The sequence below is a fragment of the Haemorhous mexicanus genome, chromosome 1, assembly GCF_027477595.1.
Source record: "Haemorhous mexicanus isolate bHaeMex1 chromosome 1, bHaeMex1.pri, whole genome shotgun sequence".
Lineage (NCBI taxonomy): Eukaryota > Metazoa > Chordata > Aves > Passeriformes > Fringillidae > Haemorhous > Haemorhous mexicanus.
In genome coordinates, this window is record NC_082341.1 from 12,958,723 (window position 1) to 12,979,372 (window position 20,650).

The 20,650-nt window shown below is 36.9% G+C and overlaps 1 long non-coding RNA gene across 2 annotated transcripts; it reads left to right on the forward strand.

Annotated features, from left to right (window-relative positions):
* The first annotated feature begins 14,221 nt into the window (after positions 1 to 14,221).
* LOC132339446 (uncharacterized) lies at positions 14,222 to 18,788 on the forward strand. Of its 2 annotated transcripts, none has more exons than XR_009489649.1 (3): positions 14,222 to 14,313; positions 14,450 to 14,526; positions 18,414 to 18,788. It is a non-coding gene; the product is annotated as an uncharacterized LOC132339446 (long non-coding RNA). The 2 variants fall into 2 exon arrangements; XR_009489647.1 differs by having other exon boundaries at positions 14,228 to 14,342.
* The last annotated feature ends 1,862 nt before the right edge of the window (positions 18,789 to 20,650 follow it).

Consider the following 20,650-nt stretch of genomic DNA (forward strand, 5'->3'; position numbering starts at 1 on the left):
TCAGTATGATTCATTACATAACTCTCCTTTTCACCTTTTCCTGGTCACCTTTCTAATAAGTTCCAATATTTTCAATACTTCCTTCTACTGAAAGATTCTGAACCTCTTTTTTGTTTTTTTTTTTGATGTTCATTTCAGAACTCTATTTTGCTATCCATTCCTGCATGCAAAAACATTGGCAGCACCACAGTCAGTCCTCTAGCTGAAAGCAGTTTTCTATTGTTCTGTGAGCTTTCTCTCTCTGACATCCAATAAATTTCATCCACTTTTCTGTCCATTGTTTTAAACTAATGGACATGACATCACAGATTTATGGACCATCACAGAATTGCTGGGCACTTGAACCAGTAAGCAGGTCCTTTCATTATGTTCTCCATTAGAAAAGGTAAGTCAGTCTTCAAAGGGCTTTTGGCAAACTCCATCTGTTTAAACTGAAATCATAGTGGGACTAAATTCAGGCACAGTCACAAGAGGCCACAGTGAAGATGAGGCAGCAATGTGATTGCTTTCAGGAGATCAAGTCATGTCATCACATCACACTGCATAGTGACTTTTCTAGAGGAGGAAAAAGGAAGAGAGGGGACAACCTTTAATTACTGCCCTGTGTATGGAGCCAGCATGGATAAGTGCTGAGACATACACTGACAAAATCACTATCAGCTTTCACTAAAAGCTAATTTCCCCTTCCCATTTTCTTGAACAAGTCCTAATGGAGACTATCTTCTGAAAAAGCATTCAAACCAGAGTCTGAACACCTGGAGTGCAAGGACCAGGGACTTGAATTTTACTGCTACTTTAACCAGCAGTACCAGAGCATGCTCAGGCATTGCTCCACAGTACAGGGACAAGAACACCTAGGACTGCCTGGGAGACAACAGTGTCAGCTGAGATATTGGGAGCACAGGGCTTGCTGGGATCTGTCCTTTCTGAGACAGTCCTACCCTCTGAAGCTTTCAGAGCACAGTGCTGTTTTCTACAAAATTCTTCTTCACAACACTTATCATGATTATAAAGGGATTTTCTGCAAACTCTGTGTGCATTAAGTGCAAGATCAGAGTGGTGTAAAAGCTCTCTGCTGTATCTGCTGCTACTTTAGGACTATATGCTACATTAAGGCTTTCCTACAGAGCACAAAGATCTTTCCTCTTTACCATCTGAATAATGAAAAACAGAAAGATATCTGCTTTTAAGATAAACCACCCAGTGTATGTTTCTTATGTTTGGTGAGCTGAAAAATAGAAACTATGGCCTAAACCACCAGCTATGGATTATCTCACTGAAAAATCATAGAATAGCAACAGACTATTAATTATCTTTCCTTACTATAAACTACTGAAATCACTCTGTAAATGTTTTTCTTTTATAATGATAAACATTTCTGTCACATAGTTTGTATAATTAATCACTTTTCAATTTAAGGGACCATCTCATTTTCACTGGGAAACAGTTTATAAAAACACTCAAGAGTGAAAGATTGTTAATAAATTTTTCAAAGCACACTCCACATTTTTTTGGTTAAACAGTCACTCAGTATTTGTGATATGTTTGCATTGACATTCAGACTATGTCAAATTATGTGGCTAAACTGTTTCCACAGAGGAACTGGCATTAAAAAATCATGGACTTGGGAGCTGTTCAATGTTTCTCAGTTTAGCCTCTGTAAATGAAATTTAAAGTTTAAAGAAAGGTTGTTTGTGGCAGTTTAATGGGATGAAAACTGGAAAAGAGACAATTAAGATTCTCTGGTTATATTCATTCCCCAAACTAATAACACTATTCTTAAACAATATGAGAAACCAAGAATTCTCTCTTCAAACTTCTTGTGTTCACATCACAGAAGGAAACAACATATGGAAAATGATTTTATCATGTCCATTCAGCTTCCTTAGCAGCCCTGCAACTGCCCTCCCATGAGTGTCTTCTAAGATTGTTGAGAAACAACACCCCCAATGTCTTTTCAGCTATTCAACCTGCAATAAAGCAATCCTTTCCTTCACTGTAATATTAGGATAGTCTTTTAAGGTCTGTGACTGAACAAGGCTCTTTCCACCTCAAAAGCATCTTTCATATGGCTAACAATATGAAACTATCAGCTATGTCAACAATCTTGTGACACTGAAGGACTTAATTGAAGCAAGAAATTAATTTGAAAATACAATTCTGCATTTGTATTTCCAAGATTCCTACGCTATGTTTTCAAACTACCCAGGACATCACTTTTGTAAAAAACAGGTTGTGTTTGGCTTTTAATGAAGCTTTAATTGGCACTCTTTGTGCACTGACATTCTATTACAAGCAACCTAAACTTTTAAACTCAATCCTTCAAAATATTGCACAAATTTCTTACCAAAGATGATATTTTCCTGGACCAAATTTTTAAATATGTAAAATTAGGATGTGATTTTTTCCTTCAAAAAAAAGTGTTTATAAGTAAGCAAAGTTAAGCACAGTTGGCTCTCAGCTGTTCAATGACCTCTTCTCTATAGGTTTTATGTTACTCTTCTTTTCCCATAATGGTTTCAAATTTCCTACATGTTACATTCACAGATTTTCCAGAAATTTATCTATCATGGGAAGTTGACACTACTTTGGAAGACAGAAACAAGCCATGAAGCAATGAAACTGTATTTCCATGTTACAGCAGCTGGGAAGGACACAGATTAATATAAAATCGAGACAAAAGTTTTTGCTTGCAGAATATCAGTATATAATAATTTAATATTTTATGCTAAAGTCAAAGTTGTGTGTCATGGCACTCATATTCCCATTTTGTTACCATTAATATTCCAAATTTATTCTGTTTATTTTCAAACAAGTATTTTGATACTTGGTTTCCCATCTTGTTATGAAAGAAAAAGATTTCTAAATATTTGTAGACATTTGAATAGAAATGCATATACCTACTTGACATACAACACAATATTGATCACAGTTCAGAATGGAATTCTTTCTACTGTATTTGCACAATATACCCAGTTTCTTTTTCTGAGTTGCATCTCACTCATGGCCTCATATTGGCTCAGTTCCAGGTAATACAAACACAACGACCATTTTTCTGGAGATATGCCCAGAACAATTTAACACTGCACATGTAAAAATTCAAGTAGCACCTGTGCCATTCCAAACCTCATCAGCAGAATTAGACACACACCTCAAAACCACAGCCAAAATGTAATTTATTGAATCACATTTAAATTGGTGGATGCTGTGAAAATGTATAACCTTATTTTTTTTTTCTCCTGTGACACTGAGAACAAGAAGAATGCACATAGAGGCAAGAAAGTTGTTTCCAAGATGTGTGACAGTGTAATGCACAATTTTAACTGTAGCTATAATTATAACTCCTTCATTCCTTGATAACTGCTGTTTTGCTATGCATGGTCTTGTATAATTGTTTGCACACCTTAGAGAGACTACCAGGAACAAAAGAAAAAGAAGGGGAAAAACAATGGGAAAAAAAAAAAAACAGCCAAAAAACCTATAATAAATAATAGCTATTCTTGTGTCATGATTCATGTGAGATTTAGCCACGATCTGATGTTACTAATTTCCAGACAGACCGTCAAGACATGTTTAGACAGCAATGCGTTCAAGAACGTGCTAGTGGAATTGTTTACAAATTTGAATAAATCCTCATTTTTAGCAATCCTCTTTTTTAGTTGTGTAATGTTTACTCCAGAGATTTTTGCATGGGATTCAAACCTTTACACTTACTTGATTTATAACTACCTCACAAATGCTCCAGCAAAGCAATAGTGAAGAAACCCTTGAGTGGTGATCTATTCACTGTAAGTATACATGGGTAAGGCATAATAATGGTGAGGTTATGCTTGTTCTCAGCTCACAATGGTGAGAGTTCAAGGATTGCCAGGTGAAGGATTCTTAATAATTTCCCCCAGGTTGCCCCCATATAAATTAGGATACTGAAAAGCTATAGAAGGAGAGGCCATGCTGGAAACTGTCAGTTCTAGCTTCTCAAAGCTTTCATTACCCATGTCATGTGTGATGACATAACAAAAATTCTTTGATCTTGTGAGAAGACAAAAAAATAAATTGAATGTGAATTGTAGTATGAGAGACCTCACACAGCTTTTTTAAAAAGGGAAAGGGTTCCTGAGATCACCCATTTCATCCATTGTAAAGAAAGGCCCACATCTAGCTTGGAAGCCACTTTTCTGGCATAAATGGTGAAATATCACCTCAGACAAACCGAGTAGGTTTTCAAAGGGATGTGCAGGAGGTTCACTAACAATTGCCTCTATTAGTCAATGGGTAGTTAATAAACACACTGCTTTGAAAATTTACCTCTGCAGGTCCACTCTCCTTTCAGCTGTACAATGGCAGCAGCCAGTTTTCTAAAGAAGCTCCACCCAGTCAGCCTTTCCAGCTGGGAGGGCAGGAGGACATCTGTCTCCAGAGCCAATGTCAATCATATTCTAACAATCAGTATTTCTCCTCAGCTGAATTTATTATTTGCACTAAGTGATCTGTTTCTCTCAGTCAGTCTTCTAACCTCCCTCTTCTGAGGCTTCTGGTTAAGAGATATAAAAGTCTGTCTCTTGCATGTTTTTTCTTTTTCTAAAAGATTTTTTTTTGTCATTGAGATACCGCATTCTTTATCTATGAGATTCTAGATTCTTTCCTGATGCATTTTCAGTGCTTTTACCCCATAATATGTCTGCCTGATTTGTCCCTCACTCTAATACTATTTCACTTTACTCATGTTTTCTCTCTTTTTGCAGTAAGACTCCTGCTCAAGAGAAGGGTCTGATGTGTATTGCACTCTCTCCCAAGCAGAGAACTTTTCATCCTGCAATTTGTGAAATGGCACATATACCAAACCGCAAAATAAGAAATTATTAGATATAAAGCATGCTAAGTAATTATGATAAAGTGAAATATGCCTCGAATAGACATGTTTCAAAGCTTTCAGAGGAAGCTGGAAACAAATCCAGTTGTTATGTGCTTGTCTGTATTAATAAGTTGTTTAATTTACCCATCCAAAATATTTATTAAGGATATTTTACTCTGTGATGTTTATACTACTGTGCAGCCAAAAGCATGTCTTATTTTCATATTTTAGATACAATTTGCCATATTATGTCTCTCTCCATTCTAACATGAAATCATCAGAAACACTTAAAAACAGAAGGTATGAATTCTTTAGGGGCCCTTCAAACAGAAATAGGACGTTTTCCTGTGCAAAGAGGCTAAGTGGGAATTTGACATGTAAATTAGCAAAGAGGCTGATGTCAGCTTCCATATTAACTTTTTTGCAAAGGTAAGACACTAATTTCCATTTTAGATGCTCCCAAACTTATCCCCATATGCTGAATTTTAAAAGACCCACAGCTGGTTTTGCTTGGCTTTGACTCTCAAGAACTTCTGAGGAGCAAGATATTGAGTGTAAGAAGGAAAAATTGCATGCAACATATGTCTTCATAAATAGCAGTGGCTCATCCTGTGTCACTCATGTTTGTGTTTACTGATGTTCGAAGAGTGACTTGTGAATGTATTCACACCAGCCTTGTTTCATTTCCCTAATTATTACACTGCAGTAATGTGCAGTTTTAATCTTTAAACTGCTTTCATAACAATATTCCCTCTCATGTCTGTGTGCAGATATGTCTAAGTCTCCAGCCATCTATGTAGGAAAAGGTTGATAATGAATATTTGAATAATCTGTATAGCTGGACATGAGAATGAGAATCTTTGCCGGATGTTAGTGATTCAGAGGCAAATGGCGATTTAGAATCCTGGTGGAAATAAATATTTACACTCATATTTGATTTGAAATTTTCCACAAGTGCAGTTATCTGACTAGGTTTCCTTTCTTCTGTACCTCTGTGTAGGAACTGCCACAAAATGTTGGATGGCAAATTCAGCAGCTAAACTGATATACATTGTGTTCACTTGACCTTAATGAAATATCCATTGAAAAAATAGCAAAATCAAACACTCACATGGGTATGATGGGCAGAAAGTTCTTACTTATATTTTGTTCCATATTTACTTTTCTTAGTTTTTTTCCAATTCTCCCCAATTATGATATCTCTTACCATGTTAAATATTTCCTCTCCATTTTTAATGTTTAGACAGGATTTTGTGAAGCTACTGTGTCTTTCACTGCTGGTCATTTAGCCCAGCAGTAGATATTTCAGCTCAGTCTATGCATTATTCTGACTCTGTGTGAGTATTTTTCTTTTATTCTGATTTTCTGATACAACAAGGATTGCTATTGACACAGATAAAAATCAAAAAAAGATCTCAAATAAATGTATATCTTAGTGTTCTTGTTTTAAAGAAATCTATTTAAATGCTGCTATTTTAATTTCAAAGTGCCAGGTTACTTTATCAGCTGGTGAGTGAGAAGATTCAAGCTCAGGATATGCTCAGGAAATCACATACATCCTCAGCAGCCCTAGATAAGGGCATGTTTATGTTAGCATTGCTCTGTTTTTAGTACTTGAAAAACATGGTCATATTTCAAGATGGTTTGAAAACCGTCTCTTCTAGAAAAGATTTAGAGTAAAATGAGGCCATGCTGAAAATCAAGGGAGTTGAAATTATTATTTGGATGATCTGGAAAGCAGCTTTTCACCCATGAGCTTTTTTTCTCTAAACAAGGCTGCATGATTATGTCAAATTAATGCTGTGGATGTGTGCAGGAGGTATAGTATTGTCAATAAAAGCCTTAATACTTAGTGGGTATTTATTAGACACCTGTTTTACTGGTTATAAGGCATATATTAAAACAAGACTGAAATAGGTAACTATTTAGTTATAATAGGCCAAATTCAGAGATACCCCATAAAACTATCTTAAGAGGTGATTTGAGTGTTGTGTATAAAGCAGTAACCTAACAGAAAAAATAGTGGCAAGAGACTACCCTTGCTAATGCTACCCTTTATCCTTATCTGTGCACTTCAAGAATCCTTACAAACATGACTTTTAACATATAATCTTAATGTCATCCATGCAAAACAACTACTATAGGTACTATCAATTTTAATAAATACATATTACAGCTTAACACATGTAATTTTGTTTGCACAAGCAGCTGCAAAACTGTGGATTGTGTGAAAGAGGCCAGCACAATGCTGTTCTGTTCTGCCTTTTCTCCTGCACTATACTTCTCCCACCCTCTGAAGCAGTACCTATCCACCTCCACATACACATGCTGAATTCCTGAAAGACTCACATTTACTTTTGTTTTAAATGAAAATGTGCTCAGAATTACTTTTATAGCTTTTTCATGTGGGATCTCACTGAGTTTTAACATTTTCCTGTTTATTTTCTCATCTCTTTCACAGTGGATTACTCATTTAAATCATCATCAACATTAATGCTTAGCAGCATAAGCCTTCAACCAAGAGGATGTTTTATACCACTTTTACCTGGATGTATTGCAGAAACCATACAGTGATCATGTAACTTCATATTACTGCCTTTTTTTTTTCTCAAGACAGCCACAAGATTAGGCTTTCAGAACCTCACTCCTATGAGAGTGCCAATACCATTCTGATGCAAGTGAACCTGTTGTCATTCATCTCATGCAATTGTGTATGAATGTTGATCCTCTTTTCTGCAGCAGCTCTTCTCACTGAGATCACAGTCTAGAACAGGCGTGTCAACATTATCCAGCTATGTAAGTTCATCCTTAAATACATCAGCCATTTTCCCTATTTCTGAAGTAGTTGATTTCAGGGGAGGAGGGACTTTCAGTTGTGCTGAGAGTGCAGACTGCACCTCTGGGAATAAGGATACAACCCAGAAGGCCTGGTGTTCTCATGTTAGTATTAATACCCTGGATCCTCTTCCAGCTGACTTATTTTAATAATGGAATTTGAGCTTAGGGAATAGACCTAATTTGTAGAGTTTTATATTCAAAGAGGAACAAATTCACATAATTGTATTTCTTGTGCAACTGTCCAAATCCCCAGAAGGAGCTGAATTCTCCAGATTTCACTTCTTAAGGGTAGAAGCAACCTACAAAGAGGGATTTCAGGGATACTATAGAAATCTTTTGGAACTGGGCAGTTCAGGTTTGCATTTCACCTCTCAGTCACGAGGTTACAGAAATGGGACACAGATTTGGCCTCTGAGTAAGGAAACTGTATATGAGCACAGACTCCTGCACAGAGAGTATTACTGGTCACAGCTCTTAGTTTAAGGATTTATGGGTGGATATATTATGTCTCAGCATCTGTTCTGCATCACAGCTTCTGACATGGAGAAAGAATCTCCCACAGTGATTTCAGCAAAGACAACACAGCATTCATAGACTGCACAGCAGACAAAATTTTGGCCCTGAACACAAAGTATTTGGTTCATTGGTTGGTTGGTTGGATTTTCTGTATATAGTCAGGCTTCCTGCTTTAAAATTCTGCACATGTATTAGACCTTGATAGTTAAAATTGGGTCACTGCATGGTTTTATCATCTGCACATATTCTGTCAAAACAAAACAATTTAAATTTTAACTGGCAAAAAAAAAAAAAAAAGAAGTTCAGTATCATTTTGTCTTTTTCTCTACACAACTTTGGCGTTCTTTGTCAGAAGCCTGGTAAGCAGTCTTTCCCATGTAAGCAGGGTATGATGTCTAAAAAACATATAAACTTATTGATGTCTAAAAAACATATAAACTTATTTCAGACTGAAGAATTTTCTTTTGAAGAAGTTTCATAGAAAGGTGTCACTCAAAAATGGGCTTTGCTCCTTGCTTTGCATGACATCCTCCTCATTCTTTCAAAACAAATGCAATCACTTTAATTGATTGAACAAATCTTCAAAGGTTTTGAATCAAATGTCCAATGTTTGATTTCTCAGCTACAGCATATCAACACTCACAAGTTTGTACCAGTGACATATTTGGTTTTATATCTGTCTTTTAAAATTAGAATATACTTTTCTGGTGTTATTATTGGTTAGATACTGTCATTCTCTCTGGCTTCTTTCATGACCTTTATCACTGTCATATTTGAGAACCTAGTTAATAAGATTAATTCAGGCAATCTGATAAGTCAAACAGTCTGGGGAAACGGTAATGGAAAGGAGGTGTCTTTACTTAATTTCACTCTGCTGAGGAAACAAATCTTAAATACTAAAACAGAGAAATTATAAGAATCTCTTTTATGGAACCAGAGAGAAACAACTTGAATAAGATATTATCTCTAGAAAGAGACTATAAGAAAATTATAATGAAACAAGAACCAAAATTTAAACTTTTCAAGACAGACTAAAACTATGAAAAGTAACATCAATAACCTCACCAAAGGACATGCTGGCACACAAAAGTCTAATCAGCACCTCGTTCATGAAGTGCAGCCTAACCCACTTCAAACTGGGATATCTGAGTCAGAATTCACTCAGAACACTACAAATTCTTCAAGTGTTGCTGTGATGGATCAGTTTGGCCCTTGCTTGAAGGCATAGTCTGGAAGTGACATGTATTGTTGGTTGTAATTTGGGAGGAATGGGTATCAAGCAGCATTCACAGGAATACAGACTAATTCACTGTCAAATGATCGGACCAATATCGCATGGTTTAAGGCAATGAGAGCAGAGATGCTGTATACAAGAAGGAATTTAATTTCTCAGAGGAAAAAAATACAACATGAGAAAATAGCTGACTGTCAGACAGTAGCTTTGAAATTGCACATTTGAAGGGTGCTAAAGATATTACTGAATGAGCAGAAGGGTTTGAGTTTAATGGAAGCAAACACCATTTCAGGGGTAATTATTAAGATATATATTTCTGCTGAAGCACTACCTCTCATTTGCTTCAACCTCTTCCAAACTTTACAAAATTGGCCATGAGAATTACGGAAAAATATCTCAAGAATGGCTGAGTGCTGTCAGCCCCCTCCTGCAGACAGAATGAGAAAGAGTATTAAGAAGCAGCACTGTGAGAAAAGTCATATAATTACTCCACCATAGAGTTTAGCACAGACTGCTTCTGAGTGGAGATGGGTGATGTGCCCAGGTTAAATTGTTCAAATACATTTAACAACAAATAGACATTATTGCAAACTTCCCTATTTATCTGATAATTAAATTCTTTTCTGATAGCTTTTACCCTGAGAAAATGCCCTGTATGCAGCAGTAAAAATGCTGAAAAGATAGACTATTTCAGATCATATACAGATTCCTGAAAACAGAGGTTTTTTTGGGTTTTTTTTTGCAGAGACCTAGGTGCCACGCGCTCACTGCCTGTGTCTCTGCAGGCTGATTTCTTCACACATGGGGTATTTGAATGTTAGCAGAAAGTGTCTGTTATGTGATCTCTCCTTTAATAAAGAAATTGTAAAAAAATGGCGCCTTTGGTCTTTTTAGTCTAAGCTTAAGCAGTTTGAAATTCTGAATGTGCTTGGTGTAGTCTGCTGCTACTGAACTCATTGAAAGTGCTCATGAGGAAGATGTAGTATATTGGGTAATAACCTTTACAGGAAGAAAATAATATAGAAAGGGAGAGGGATGTGCTGCACTGAGCTGCTAGCACTTCTGATCTCACCAATGCTATTTTATTAGAAGCAAATAGAGATCCATAAGTCTGCCTGCCTTTTGGGATATGTCATTAAGTAAGGTTTTTCAGTATCACAATTTGAATGGGAACAATAACAGCTGAAAGACTTTAAAGATACACACTTCACTCTGCAGTGCAGCGTCTTTTCCAGCCCCTTGGAAAACTCTGATTTGGAAATAACCATTGGAAATGTCCAATGTAAATATTTAAGTTGATTATTCTTATCTTACTTGTGCATTAGTTGAAAAGCCCAAGAGTCTGCCAAGCAAACAATCCTGAGGAGTTCTTACAGAAGAACAAGACATTCCAGTTACAGCAGTGAAAATACAAACAGGGTTTCTCCTAACAATTAACAAAAGAATAGAAACAATGTGAGCATTCCACCAGATACAAAACAGTGCAAGGGGAAGTCCCTGTCAGTTGAAAAGCAAATATTTTCTGAAAAACTATTGATTACATTTGAACTCCTGTTAAAAAAATAGTCAGAAGTCCAATTTTCCTTTGCTAGTCATAGATATGCTTTTACTCCCCTAAAATTATTTTGTCTTAGGAAAGTGGTACATTTTTAATAGGGTTTGTATTTTTCTATTGTAACACTTAGACAAAAACAAACCAAAAAAAGGGGGGTTGGTTTTGGTTTTGTTGTTTATTTGTTGTTCTTTTGATTGTATACAATATGAGGCTGCTCTGTGCATCCCTCATTCATGCAGGGGAGTGCCTATCAAAGTGGATAGTTTCACTTGTGGCAGTGCCTTGAAGGATAATTTCCCCATGTCACTGTGGGCACCATTACACACAATGCTGTGTCAGCAGGAGACTGGCTGTGCCACTCTCAGCATTCATGTCACAGGAATGCTGAAATTCCACAGGAGGACATTCCCTGCCATGTGGGGTGGTCTGCACAGAAGCCCACCCTGGAAACATGGCTATGGAGCAAGTCCCTCTACTCTAGTGGCACCATGACTCCACATAACACTACAGAGAAATTTGCAACTTACCTAAATCCACTGTGCCACATAAAGTGTGGGATTTGATTCATCCAGTGTTCCACCTCTGCCCACCTATAAACACTGAAGAGTTCCCAAACCCAGCTTTGTCTCAGCAGTAATGATAGTGCTGTGCTTTTTTCAAAAGTCCTTTCTAACAGCCTCCATATGCCCACTGCCAGCACAGTCCATACACTTCACCAAGAACAGCTGGCTCAGAATCTGGTACTCTAGAGAGAATTTTCTGAATATATTTTATTGTTTTAATTGTAGTTACCGAGGAATATCCTCTTCAGCATAAAAATACTAGCTTAAATTCAACTAAACTCTTTCAAAAAATAGTATCAGGGAAATAACTCCTGAGAATATTCTTTTACCAAAGGTGAAATTGAAGTGGCACATTCAGATATTCCTGCACATCAAGGATTCCACTTAGTTTAAGAATTGAACATTCTGAATCAGTTAATTATTGTTGCTGAAACGCATATTTGAAATATGAAAAATTGTGTAAAAGTAAGTGGAGATAAATCAAATGGGGACTAGAACAATTGTTATTAACCCACTGAGAAGAAATGAACCAAAAAATCTGAATTAAATGTTTCTACAGAGATTTCAAAAATCAAAAATGATGATACATGTTTAGGAGATAGAATATACATGGAAGAAAATTCTTCTAAATTATAGAAACAATCTTCCAGAGAGAAAGCACATGTGGTTTTTATATACATATGTATGTGTGTGTGTCCACATGTATGTGTACATGTGTGTTTACAGACATTGTTGGGTGTGTACACACCTATATGCTGTAAAAATGTATGAAATGTGTGTGTTACTTTGCAGTGTCAAATAATATCAGCAATATAACTGCAGCTGAGCACACAAGGACACACTTGTCCCTGAAGTCTATTCACATCTCATACCTACTCCCAGAAATGAACATAAAGTCTGCAGCACAAGACAGATCATGTCCCTTCTTCCTCCCCTCTGAATGTGCCATCTGATCTAAGGGCTCCTCAAAACAACCCAATACATGTTCCTGGAGTTTCCTGGTTATAAAGTTGGAGCACTTCTCCCTCTCTTTTCATCACAAAGTCCAGCAACAATCTGTTCCTTTGTCAGGTGTCCAAAATCCCCCCATGATAGTTTCCATTCCATTCTCCACTGATATTACAGATTCATTGACTATTTTTCTTTTTTTCACTATGAAAAAATAATCTTCCTGCAGAAACACAGTGCCTTTGAGTACTCTCCACTCTCTAATTTTGTCTTTAATATAATTTTCTTCTTTTTTCTCTTCCAGCTGTAACCATGTCCTAATTTTAGGTTATTGAACTTAGTCCATCAAATCTACTTCTACAAAGAAACATTCCTCTCCCACATAATTATCTTTCCATCATCTCTTTTAACTGTAGAGTGGTCCAGAGCTATGTTTTCATTTGGGTCCTGTGTATTTAGATTTCTGCATGCAGTTACTGAGGGATTTTTCCCTCACAAAAGGGTATTTGTTTTATGATGATTACCTGATGATGGGATAAATGGTTTTTTCCACTAAGCTAGCACCATAAATTAGACATTTCGCTTCTTGGGCTCCAGATGTGCAAAGATCTGTGGAAATTAGAGGAAGTTCATTCAAGAACTGGAGTGAAAGTTAGAGGAGGAATATTTGAGCCAAATGTGTGAGAAAAATGTCTCTCAAATTTCCTGCCAGAAAATGGGTGCCAGAGAATGAGAGAATGACCCTGAAAGAGAAAGAATATTCATCTATTTCTAATTTGTGTCCTAGTTTGTGACTTTGGCATAAGGCATTTGGCATTACCTCTGAGGTATCTCTTGCTGCATGACATCGAGATTCACTTCCTCAGTGCCTTCCCTTCAGTCTGAAAGGCTGGAATTTATCCTGATATCCAAAATCCTTTGCCATTTGAGGCACCTAAACAGATTAGGTGGGTTTTTTTTAATAAGTGTCCTACATGTTTAAACTGTCATTTAGGCACTTGAGTACTAGGTTAATGCTGGACTAAACCTATTTAGCAAATTTCACACACCCAAAATTACATCATTTCCTACATGCCATATAGGCAAGCCTTTCCACCCACCTTACCACTCCCTACTGAGCTGCACCTGCTACCTTGTGTGCACCCAAATGCTCCAGGATAGTGGGCAATAAAACTCACAGTCAGAGTTAATGATGGCCAAATGCACCCCAGCAAGTCCTCAGAGAATTGGTAAGAATGTGAGCAAATTTATAGGGAAAGGTAAAAATGTCTCAGTGAGTCTACATTAATGTTGCCAAACTATTTTTTGAAAATTAACATATTGCAGGCAATTTACAGTCTACAGTATTAGTAAGATAAAATATCCAGATTCAAACAGCTAAGAAATCCCCTGTTTTCTAACCTTTCTCATGTAACCTATAAAATATAAACCTTTTCAAAAGCAAACTTATAAGAAGAATAGTATGTATGGGTAAAAGTAACATCAGGTTATTAGATATTAGTTTATATTCCAACGTCACTTCCCAGCTGTGAAACTCTTTAAAAGTTGTGAAAAATTTAGGCTAATTCAGTAACAGTAAATTAGATTGCTCTAGATGATATTTCCCGTGTTATTAGTGTATGTGTGTGGGCCTAAAGCTAATTTGCATAGTACAGTCTGTATTACAGCAAGATGGGGCAAGCACAATCTGTTTACTTTGGTTCAACAATTTCTCATTCTGTAGCCAAAGAATAAGGTGGGGCGGGTTCCTTCAGCTTCTCTCTGCTTCGCCTTTTTCTTTGGATCATTGTTGCATCTCACATTTGAGGTATGGAAAGTGACATTATAAAACCTAAGGTAATTTCTTTGAGGGCTCTCAATCTCTCAGTTTCCTTCCTACAGCTTCTCAACAGGACTTCTTGGCTAAAGAATGCCCCCCACTAACAGAAGACCTCTAATTCTAGGTTTACCAATTTGTGGTGAGAGCCCTGCCAGATCAGGTCTGCGCGTAAGGGTGTCAGTGGTTCTGTAAATAAAACAGGTAAGTGCTATATTCTGATCCAAAATAAGATGGTATTGCTCACATCTGTGCAGGTAAAGACTTTTCTCTCACCTTCACCTGCACTATGTGCTGTAAACAGGATATGGCTCACACTATGCCAGCTGCACTCCAGTACATCTGAGAAAGTCTTAGCACAGTTTTGTGCCAGGCAGAACACTAACAATTAATGAGACAACAAAGTGGGAGACTGCTTGAAAGTGTACTCCAGCCCTCAGTTTAATGTTTTAGATATACCTCTGACAGTAGGAGAGCAGGTGTCTGCAGGAGTGGGATGTTTTGTGCGTTCTTTTTCTCCATCATGGATTGAAATTAAGTAAACATGAGCAAGACTAGTGGTTACAAGCAAACTTTGCAATTGTGTATATGAACATCTTCAAAAGCAGAAGTTGACTTGGGATATCACCACCTTTCCATGCCTTTCTTGAGGTCCTTCATTCGTTATTTGCACAAATGGGGTGAATATGCATTCCTGAAACACTTTCTGGGTTTTTAAAGTGGCACTCATAGTTAGAAAGCATTCTGCATTAAAAGTGTTACAATTTTACTGCATACCAAATGCACATTCCCTCAAGAACCTTATACATTTTAAATAGCCTGCTGTTTTCTTGAGTTAGTTGGGTTTGCCTGTGTTAAGTTTATGGCTTTCTGATGAAACCCTTATTTGGGTTTCTTTTCAGTGGAGAAGTGTCCTATGGCCTACACCATGTGTAATGTGGTCACAGCTATTTTAAAAGATAATTCTCAGTGGACCTCAGAAGGACTCAGCCTACCTGAAAGGTGTCATTACTTCATGACCTAATGAATGAGTGTTTAACCTTTTTTGGTGGTCACAAAAAGGAAAAAAACAGAGTCCAACAATGCTGGATGACAGGATGTCCTGAAATGAGAAATTCATGAGAATTTCTGCCTTTGGATCTATAAATTTATTTGTCCTCTTGCTGTGGAGCAGAGCCATGCAGCATGAAAAGCCACTATTTAAGTGTCTCTAATATTTTAGAGCTGAAAGCATAAAATGCTCCCAATGCTGTCATCTCTGCTTAGCCTTACATAATCAGAATTATTACAGATGTACCCAGGACAAAAATTTTTAATAATTTTTATTTTTTTTTTCACTGCTTGATGCGGCAAATACCAATCTGATGCTGATGCATTCAGTAGCTTTATATTCTAAGAGTGTTTTTGATTCAAGCAGCACTTTCAAGTTTATTTAGACAGCCCTTGCTCTTTTTAAAAAACAGTTGATGTCCAGAAATCCTGACACTCGTTCTGTTAAATATCCAAACACAATTTCTCATGTCTTTTATGAACTGGACTGGGTTAAGACATTTTAGAGCAACTGAGAAAGGGGAACTTAGCAGCAAAGGTGAGCAGATCTTTGTCATGCTGTGTTTACTTCCAGGCTGTATGGTCACAGAAACTCCTATGAAATCTCTTGGAGTTTAGTAATAATTTAGATTGCAACAGCAATTATCTTGGTTTGAAAATTAGCATCATCTACACATTTAGTAAAAAGAAGGATCTAGAGATACGACTGCATTTTTGGTTTCTTTGACACAGATTTCAAAGAGCAGGGTAGACGCTTTGAATGTCTCAGAGTTGAGATGATGAATTTAAGGTTATTTCAAGAGGACTAAAATTGGCCCCTCCCATCAAGACTGGGCTTTAGGCCCACACATGCTGAGGATGGGCAAATTTTATTTCCTCTGGGCTACTAAAGCCAAAAGACAGCAGGCACTCAGGTGTATTTCAAATCAAGCTTGAGGCTGCCAAGAAAATCTAGTCACCTGAGAGGACAAGGCCCCTCCAGGATATGAAGATATGTTTTCTTATATGGAATTTCAGTATAACCAGTGGAATTTCAGTATAACCAGTGCCTGGTTGGTGTTGCAGAGACCTCTGTCCAGGTTGTGCTGAATATCTACTTTCTGAGACCCAAGTCCATTTATGATATCTGACACTGTAAATCTAAAAGTTAAGGCACCTAGGGCTATTATTATTATATGTCAAAACTCATTAAAAATGAAGACAAGTGTATTCTGGTTCAGTTAAAACAAGCCAGTGTCCAGATACTGTCTCTGTTAATTCATGAAATATCTTGAATCTGAGATGCTCTCTCCTGGAAGCAGTTTTACTGTCCTTTGTGCAAGGAAATTTCCATAAGTACTGAGTCAAAAAAAAAATTTGGTCAGAAAGATATAAAATATCTAAAAGAAAATTGTTACCAGTTAAAAATGTGTTTCTTTCTTCTGTACAGGAGAAAGAATAAGCAGATGTCATAATAAGATGAGAATAAGGGGAAATTTACAGATCAAAATATCTAATTTTCTGTGTTAAATGGAGCAAATTACTTCAGGAGGTAATAAACAGAAAATTGAAAAGATGAGAGAGAACAGTTACTTGGCTTTTCCTTATCAGCATGCACGGGAGTGGAGATAAATGCTTACGTTACCCATTGTTCTGGTCTGGTTTCCTTTTTGACTGTCCTGGAAAACTCTTACTACAACATTGACAATTGATGGAAGTTCAAAGTACAAGCAACTTGATTTTTTGTTTGAGAAATAAAAATCAGAAACCATTTAAAAACTTTATTAATTTAACTTCCTCCTTGAAACTTTAAGTCATGTTGTGCATGTCTTTGCAAAGCAAACACTGAAGAAGGCAGCAGTCAGACAATCCCTGTAAAAGCCCTAAAAATCCTTCCTTTCAGATACAAATGTGCTCCTTTACTGTATAATTCAGGGGTTTGCAGACACAAGTTCTTGTGTCACATCACCACACATCACCACCTCCAGGAACATGTTTTATAAATCCAATGAGGTCTCTGTTCAAAATTCACTTGAAGAAATATTACACTGAAGAGTGGGAATCATATTGGTAAGGCAGACAATTGTGCTACTTCTGATCCCAGTTGGGCTAGAACTGTTCATTAATTTTATCTGTACAGGCAAGCAGGGTGTATGAAAGCCTTGACCAGGGATTAGTTAAGAAGTCTTCCAGCCAAATCAAAGCTATGTTGTGTGAGTTGATCACATTTCTGAAGTTCTGTCTCAATTCCATACCTAGCTGAGTTTTAAAAAGCTGCCTCAATTATCAAAATGAAAAAAGAGTTTAAAATTGACACCAGGTTATAAATTCTTTATCTTTAAATCATTATATGAAAAAGTTCTTTAAAATCTTGGGGAAAAAAAACAGTTTCAAAACTGTCACGTATCCCAGGAAAAAGCAATATGTGCAGTCATTTTCCAGTTTGCTTAAAAATAGGGAATGAAATGCTGTTATTTTGCACATTACTTACATGAAGAACTCAGGAACACTTGTTATCATTTAATAGGAGAGGAATTGTCTTCAAGTGTTAAAGGCAAACTGAAAAATTGATTAAGTTGTATTCTCAGGTTTACCTGAGAACTGGATGAATAAAATAAGCAAAGCAATCTAAATTTCATGGTCTGACTAATAATTACTCATACTTACAAATTCTTCTTCAGCTACAATTTCCTCTGCACTCTGACTGGCAATGCTGATGTTATCTTTAAGAGTAATACTTCTCCTTTTACCTTTGTACTGTCATGCTTAGCAAGGGCAAAAGGTGAGCAGCCTGAGGAATTAAAAGTGGAAATGAGGCACACTTTTCCAACAGAAAAATTGCTTAATTAACTTATTTGGAGGAGTTATGAGATCTCAGGCTTTGGTTGAATTCCTATCAGAATGCACATTTTTGTTTAGTAGGGATGTAGAGGGAATTTGAAATCATGCAGTGTGTGAGAATAACTGGTTCATTCTTACAGTTGTGTATCTAAAAATCTATATGTGAGAGAGATTCTGAGACACTACCATTACACAGACTGCAAATATTTCTATCATTTCAGAATATGCATGAAGGACATCTCCACCAGTGGAGGAGATCTCCAGTGCACCAGTGCAGGACACCCATCTCAACGTTAAGCACAGTTTTTGCCACGGTGCCCCAGCAGCAGGGATGAAGATGATGATGATGCAGTGCCTCATTGGCAAAGCAAAAATCAAGTCAGTGCAACAGGGTCTGCTACTGATGGCAAGAATAGATAAAGAATATTTTATATTTGAAATGATAACATATTCATACTTATTGTACTGGTTTTGCCTCAAATAATGCTCCGTTAATCGGGGTCGGGGAGGTCTCTAAAAGAATACTCATAACTTAAAAAAATCACTTTGCCCTGCATATTTTTCTTATGTCTAAGACCATATGGATGTATTCTGAATATCTCCTCTGTGATTTATGCTTTCATACTGTTTCTCACTAGGACTGAAAGATTAAAGATGCTTTCATCCAGGGACTGCATTAGAGCTCAGCAAGTGCTAATGCTGGCCCATGGTGGTATCAGCTTTTATCATCCCTGTGTCTACCAATATTAGGACTGAAATCTTGGATCCACTCTCTGTAGCTAATCCTTCTTTGGCATCCTATTCATAGGAAAGAAGAATTGGATTACACAGAACTAATTTCAAGTCATATCTCCCCTACATATATAAGATCTTTAGTTAAAATTCTATGCTTTCTTACAAATGTATATATTTACATAACTCAAGGTTCTAGAATGGGTTGTGTTCTTCTCTAATTGTCAATATTTCTTTACTCAATGACTAGGCTATGGCTGTACACTGTTTCTGCCCAGTGCTGTCAAATTTAGATTCTGTGCCCTTGGAATTATGGAAGATGCAGCTACTAGAATCATTCAGCTGGTCATGGTGAATATCATTTAAAATATCTTGCCTAGTTTGACTCCTTGGGATATTTTTTTCCTTGGAGCTCTCTTTGTTAATGAGAATTATTAGGAGATTATCTAAACCAGAATGCCTTTGCAAAAACATACCAAAATTTGGATATTTCAGATCTACTCAGAGATATGAACCACAAACATATTTATTGTTTTCTTCTGTGGCCTGCCTTAAGCCCAGACACACAGTCTGGGTGATGGTAGACATGCACAGCTTTACTGCTGCCTTATTTTGATTATTTCTAAATACAAGGATGAGTCGTGGGCAGTCCTGTTAGCCCAAACATTGAGGAGGTCAGGGCAAAGTGGGCACAGGGCACAGACTGTGCACAGCATACTCTCCTCAGTTACACTCTGCAGGTGTGTGAGTGTGTTTCTCCTTACTAGGGAACACTAAGAAAGGATGGAAGCAGGTACATACAGCATCCTCTCTGTGCAGGGAAAGAACAAATTACCTTGTTTCACTGAGCTGCAGACTACAGACTAAAATTTTTAGGTGTCAGGACAGCCAGATGCAAAAAATTCACCCAAACTTCCCTAGTGATTACATTTTTATGAAATAACAAGTGAACTCAGTCTGTGCTAGAAGTTACTTGGAAATTTCAGATTCGAGCTACAAACCCAGTGCCCTGCAATATATGCATCATTATATCTTTCAAATCTCATAATATAAAGAGTTAATGTCACACTTTGAAAAAAACAATTCCTTTTTTCTTCTCCAGTCCTCAAAATCTTCCCTCCACAAAGTATCCTCTGTTGGATCAGGTGTGGAAAAGTTTTTTTCTCACCACAGAGTAATCTAGATTCTTTCTGATTATTAACTCTGTAAAGGAGATTATTGCCTTGATTGCTCCATCTTATTCAGCTGAAATGGAGCTAAAATGTAAATGAAAAACAAAGTTTCTGCTGTAATCTTTGCCTTGGGCTTAACCTTGAATTCCTCAAGTTTTTACTTGTCTTGTTCATTCCAGTACAAGATCTGGAACAATTTCTGCTGCATTATTTGGGGCAACTATTCAAAAGTGGTGAAAAATGAGAGAAATTTAACAAAAGGCAAAAATTAATTTTGGAGATCTCCCATTGTGCTTACCTGTTCCTCTTCTCAAATAATTCAGGGGGTGACTGGGATGTTTATGCTCTCTGCTCTGGTACTGTCAGTACTGCTGTTATGGGTGCTTGATTAATTTCACACCCCAAATGTAGCCTGGCAAGAGTGGTACCTAGTAAAAGACTCTATAATCAGACATGTCATGGATGTTGAAAAGGATATGTAAGGCTTATTAAATTCCAGGTATCTGTTTAAGTGAATAACCAAAATGTTCATGCCCAAATAATTCACTAATGAA